Raw genomic sequence first — 6,249 nt, forward strand, 5'->3', positions numbered from 1 at the left:
AGAGTCTGGAGCCTGCTTTAGATTCTGTGTCTCCCTCTCTTTTTGCCCCTCCCCCACTCACGCTCGGTCTCTCTCAAAAATAAAAAAAACATTAAGAAGACAGAAAAGAGCCGGATGCTTAAACCACTGTGCCACCCAGGTGCCCCTCTTCAAGGCAATTTTTAAAAAGCCTTTAAAATGTCAATTTCCAAAAAAAAATATTGTATGTCTATTATATGACAAGCACCATTTTGGACAGTGAGGTTTACCGGACAATGCTACTGCCTTTTTGGAGTTTACATTCTTTTTTTTCCTTTAAGTATGTATGTATGTATGTATGTATGTATGTATGTATGTATGTATTTAGAGAAAGAGAGAGGGTGTGTGTGTATGTGTGCATGCCAGCATCGGAGGGATAGAGAGAGAGAGAGAGAGAGAGAGAGAGAGAGAGAGAGAGAGAGAATCCCAAGCAGGCTCCACGCTGTCAGCACAGAGCTGGACCCAGGGCTTGATCACAAACCCTGAGATCATTATCTGAGCTGAAATCAAGAGTCAGTCACTTAACTGACAGAGCCACCTGGGTGCCCCAGGAGCTTACATTCTTGAGATTGGGTAGCAGGTGAAGGGTGAGTGAGGGGAGAGGTAGCTGGCTTATCACTCTTCCCCCAATGAGATACCCTACATGTGTGTTGAATAAACATCAGGGAAACTGGTGGTTAGGTTAATGTGACTTCAGCAGTCCAAAGGATTGTTAGAGTTTTATTTCTTTGTGTGAGAACTCATAAGCTTTTCCAGTGTGTTGAGGACCATGTGATAAAGGATGGTCAAATTGGCCTTCTAGCTGGCACAATGAGGCCTTTTTGTATGACTCAGGATCCCTTCTGTAGGAGTCATCCCTTCATTTTTCTTTGTTGTTCTTGGGTTAACCCCACACAAATGCAGCTGGCCTTTCTAAGACATTTTCCCAGACAAGCTACTTGCAGTGACCAAATTGCCTGGGTGAGGGAGGTTTTCTTGTAGTTATTTGACCTGGGGAAAGATTGCAAAACAAGATCAGTGTGTGTGTGTGTGTGTGTGTGTGTGTGTGTAATGAAATAGGAAAGATTGAGGCTAGAGAAAAAAGTTATCTCTCTTTTGTTGGTTCAGATTTTGATCAGAGTGCACAGCTCATATTCAGACAAACCCCCTGTAGAGGGCAGTGGCTGAACAGGAAGTTATAAGTCAAACCCTACTGAGAGCATTTGTATATGTTTAAATCCTTCCTGGAGTGAATTATTTCAGAAGTGGAAAACCAGGCTAAAGTCTGTTAGAGAGATCATCACCAATAAGTATAAGCCAGTTTTCATCTTTCTTTGCTTAATTACCAGCACTATATGACCAACAAATCTCTGGCATTGCCTGTAGTAAATGGCAATGCCATTCTTCTAGTAGTTCAAGCAAAAAAACCTTGAACTAAACCTTGAGTCCTCTCTTTTTCTCACAGCCTAAATACAATCTGTCAGCAAATCCTGTTGGCTGTACCTTCAAAGTATGAAACCTAAACTCAATCAATTCAGTGAAACCTTTGGAGTCAGTGCTTTACTAAAGACCCTAGCCTGCTCTGTAAATAAGAAAAAGAAAGGAAAGTTCTAAGGACTGAAAAGTAAGAAACACACTATCATTATTTGAAGATAATCAGAAACTCCAATAGAGTCTACAGATAAGATATTAGAACTAATAGGAAAGTTTGGTAAGGTTGCTGGATACAAAAATCAATTTATAAATACTGATCATTTTATTTCCCAGCAGAAACAGAAATGTTTTTAAGATACAATTTTCAATGGCATAACATATTTCATGTTTAGGACTAAATTTCATAAAAGATATGTAAGTCTTTTTCAAAGAAAATAATAAAGTCATACTGGTATTAAAAAAAGATATATCTAAAAGGAGAGCTATACTAAGCTCACAGATTGGTTAGGATGACAATTGTCCCCAAATGGATTTATGGAATAAATATAATCCTGATTAAATCCCAACTTTTTATGGAACTTAACAAGCTGATTCTAAAATTTATATGGAAGTAGAAAGGGCTAAAGATGGCCAAGGCACTCTTGAAGGTGAAGGAGGAGGTCAGAGGGTTCATTCTATGAGACATCAAGACTGACACAGAGCTGTAGTAATGATATCAGTGTGGTATGGAAGTAGGGATAGACAGCAGACAGTGGAGCATAATGGAGAACCCAGAAACAGATCCCCATGTATACAAACACTTGACATATGATTGAGGTTGTGTGATACATCAGTGAGGAAAGGTTGAACTTTATAATAAATGAGGCTAAGACAAATGAGTAAGTCCCAGGAGATGGACATGGGTGGTGATAGAGAAGGGAGAGAGAGAAAAGAAATGGGACCCCTTCCTGACTCCATTAGTGAAAAATCAATTTCAGGTGGATTAAAGACCTAATGTGAAAGGCAAAAGTAAATCTTTTAGAATGTAAAATAGGAAACTACCTGATCCCACGTTAGGGAAGTTGTTTTTTTTTTTTTTTTTTTTTTTTTTTTTTTTTTCAAGATATAAAAACAACCAGAAGAAAATATCAGTGGGTGCCTGGGTGGCTCAGACAGTTAAGTGACCGACTTTTGATTTCAGCTCAGGTCATGATCCCACAGCTGTGGGTTTGAGCCCTGCATCAAGCTCTGCACTGACAGTGTGGAGGCTGCTTGGGATTATCTCTCCCTCTCTCTCTGTCCCTCCTTCGCACGTATAGCACATGTGCTATATATAAATAAATAAACTTAAAGAAAATATCAATACATTTTGCAACATTAAAATTAAAACCTTATCTTCCTCAAAAGACACCATAGAGTGAAATATAAGGCACAGAATAGGGAAAGGTATTTGCTATACATATAACCAATAAAGGATTAGTATCCTCACATTCATAAATAAAAAAAAACACAGACAACCTAATAGAAAAACGGGCAAAAGACTTGAGCAGGCACTTCCCCAAAGATATTCAGATAACCCAAAACATACAAAAATGTGACCAATCAGGGAATTGAAAATTAAACTAAAATGGAATGTAACATTCCATCAGAACAGCTAACATTAAAACAACTGAGACACTGAGTGTTAAAGTTCTGGAGCAACCAGAATCATCAAACAGTGCTGAAGCAGGATAAGTTGCTACCACTTTGGAAAACAGGTTGGCATCATCTGGTAAAGTTGAAGATACCATATGCTATGACTTAGCAGTTCCACTCTTGGATGTATATTAGAGCAACGCACATGCACGTGCTCCAGGAGATACAGGCAATGATATTCAAAGGATAGTTCAAAACTGGAAACAGCCCAAATATCTATCAACAGTAGAATAGATAAATACAGTGAGCCATGTTCAGACACTCCAATGTTCTTAAGTGATTGCAAGGAACATACACAGCTCCATGCAGTATGGATGAATCTTACAAACATAATGTTGGGTGAGAAAAGGCAAGACACAAAAGTACACACTGTATAATCCTACTCATATAAAGTTTAAAAACAGGAAAGAAAAGCAAAGAAATGATCATTTGCAGGTCACTTGCAAGGGAGAGAAGTTTATGTTTGGTAAGGAATTATGTATGAGAGACTTCTGGTGTCCTGGCAGTGTACTATTTATTGCCCTGCATGGTAGCTACCTAGGTGTTTACTTTATAATTATTGGTATGCTGTATATTTGTGTTTTATGTACTTTTATGTATTTTTTTTATTTCATTTAACAATAAAAAATGTTAGAAAAGTATATTCTTAATCTGACCATGTCTTACCAAGTTATTCCTTCTACCCCGGTCCAGGCCACTTTTTCCCCTCTACTCTATTATTGTAATTATTATTATAGCCTCCTAACTAGTGCCCTGCTTCTAACCCTTGTTTCCCTTACAATCTAGTCTCAACACAGTAGAGTAATTTTTTAAAAATGTAAGTAAATCATGTCATTCCTTTGCTCAAAACTTTCTACCTGTCTACTTTTGACATGTTTGCTTTATATCCAGTTTCCTGGGCACTGGTTCTATCTTTTTATTTAGTTGTCTTTCTCAACTGAGAAAATAACATAAAAAATTGGTCTAAGCCTTTGATACTTCTGCCTGGCACAAACAAAATGCCAGACCACTTGGAAAAGATTGTCAGAGAAAAAGAAGTCACACTAAAGATGAGTTCCTGAAAAGGTATCGACCTCATATGGAATCAGTTTACCATGAGTGACAAAAATCAGGAATATAGAACTCTAAGAGACTGAGATAACTAAATCGCAGTCTGAAAGGAATAAAATAAGTACGTTCAAAATGATCAAAGACACAATGGAAGGAATCAAACCCCCGGAAATAATGCACTATTGGAAAAGACCAAGCAAGCTTTATAAAACCAAATAGAATTTCTAGAAAAGGTAAAAAGTGATTGAATAGCCTTTTAGAGAGAGCTGAAAAGAGACTATGAACCTCAATCTATGGTAGATACTCAGAAAGCAGTGAAAATTGATAGAGATGGAAAATGGAAGAAGATAAGAACAAGGAGGAAGTGGGCCAGCATAGAGTCAATAGGATGCCAGAAGGAAGGAACAGAGAAAATGCAGAGAAGATAAAGCTTGAAAATGCAGCAGTTGAGAATTTTTCCAATTTGGTTAAAATTGTGAATCTTCAAGTCTAAGGAACATAATGAAACTTGGGCAGAATGAATAAAAATAGACATCTAGACACGGAAGTAAAAATGAAAATCAGAGACAAAACACACACACCAAGCCTTAAATGCAATGAGAGAAGAAAGACAAATTACTTAGAGGACTAATAACTAGACTAAAAACAGTAATAATGTAATTCAGAAGTCAATGGAATTGTGTTTTAAAATATTCAAGCAAAGTAACTGTCAGTTAGAATCTATACACGAGAAAGTATCATTTAAGAATAATAGAATTGTTGAAAATTGAAGAAATAAAATTTATCACTCAGAGGGTCTTATTGAGAAAAGTACATGAGCATGTCCTTTACAAAGAAGGAAAGCAGATCCAGAAGGAGAGAGTGAGATGTAGTGAACAATGGTAAATAATGTAATTGGCAAGTGTGAGTGTTTACGTAGATTACTAAGTACTGATTTCATAAAATAATGTTACTGACGAACTTGTATAAAAGAATAAAGTTGGAATAAAATACCAGATGACAGGTAAGATGGGGTGAAGTGGTAAATTTCTTTTAAGGTCTTTGTGTTTGGAGGCTAAGAATGGTCATATTTGACTTAAAGCCTCAAGTTAATGTTAAAAATGTAAGGTCAACCAATACAATTGAAATAGGATTCAAACCGGTCTGTAGGTGGTAGGGAAAGGAAAAAAGGAAAATATACAAATGTCCAACAAGCACATCAAAAGATCCTCAACATTGTTATCCATCAGCAAAATGCTAACCAAAACCTCAGTGAGATGCCACTTCACAACCAGAAATACAACAATAATCAGTAGTATAACTATAATCATACACTACAGGTGGGAATGTAAAATGGTGCATCTACCTTGAAAAACAGCCTGGAAATTCCTCAAGAAGTTAAACATAAAGGAACCACTTGTATTTGTACAAACAGCAATTGTACTCCTAGGCATATAACCACAAGAATTGAAAATATACATGCACACAGAAGCTTGTACATGAATGTTCATAGCAGCATTCTTCATAATAGCCAACAGTGGAAACAATCCAAATGTGTATCAACTGATGAATGCATAAGCAAAATATGGTATAGCCATACAATCGAATAATATTTGGCCATAAAGAGGAATGAAGGACCAATATGTGCTATGACATGGATGAACCCTGAAAACAGTATGCTAAGTGAAAGAAAGCAGTCACAAAAGACCACATAACAATACATTGAGATTGGGGGGGGGGAGGGGTAATTTATCACCCCCCTCTCCCTCTGCTAGCCCCCAATCAGCAGTCTTGGTAAGAGGTAAGAGCCCAGAGTCTGCTGAGCCTCTCACTCTCAATTTCCTGTCTCAAATTCAACAAACAGTTGAGTCATTCTTTCCCCACACAGGGAGGAGTGAGCGATGGGGACTGGAGAAATATCAATGGTATGGTCCTCCCACATTTTTTCCCCTTTATCTTGGTAACACCTCTAAACATTGCCCGGTATGTTCATTTATTCACACACACACCAACTATTTGTTGAGCACTCACCATGGGCACAGTGAGCAATAAAAAAGACTGGGCTGTAGCCTCAGGGAGCTGGCGTTTTGGTTGGGGGAAATCTACTCATGTCTC

Source organism: Leopardus geoffroyi, chromosome B1, assembly GCF_018350155.1.
Source record: "Leopardus geoffroyi isolate Oge1 chromosome B1, O.geoffroyi_Oge1_pat1.0, whole genome shotgun sequence".
NCBI classification, from domain to species: Eukaryota; Metazoa; Chordata; class Mammalia; order Carnivora; family Felidae; genus Leopardus; species Leopardus geoffroyi.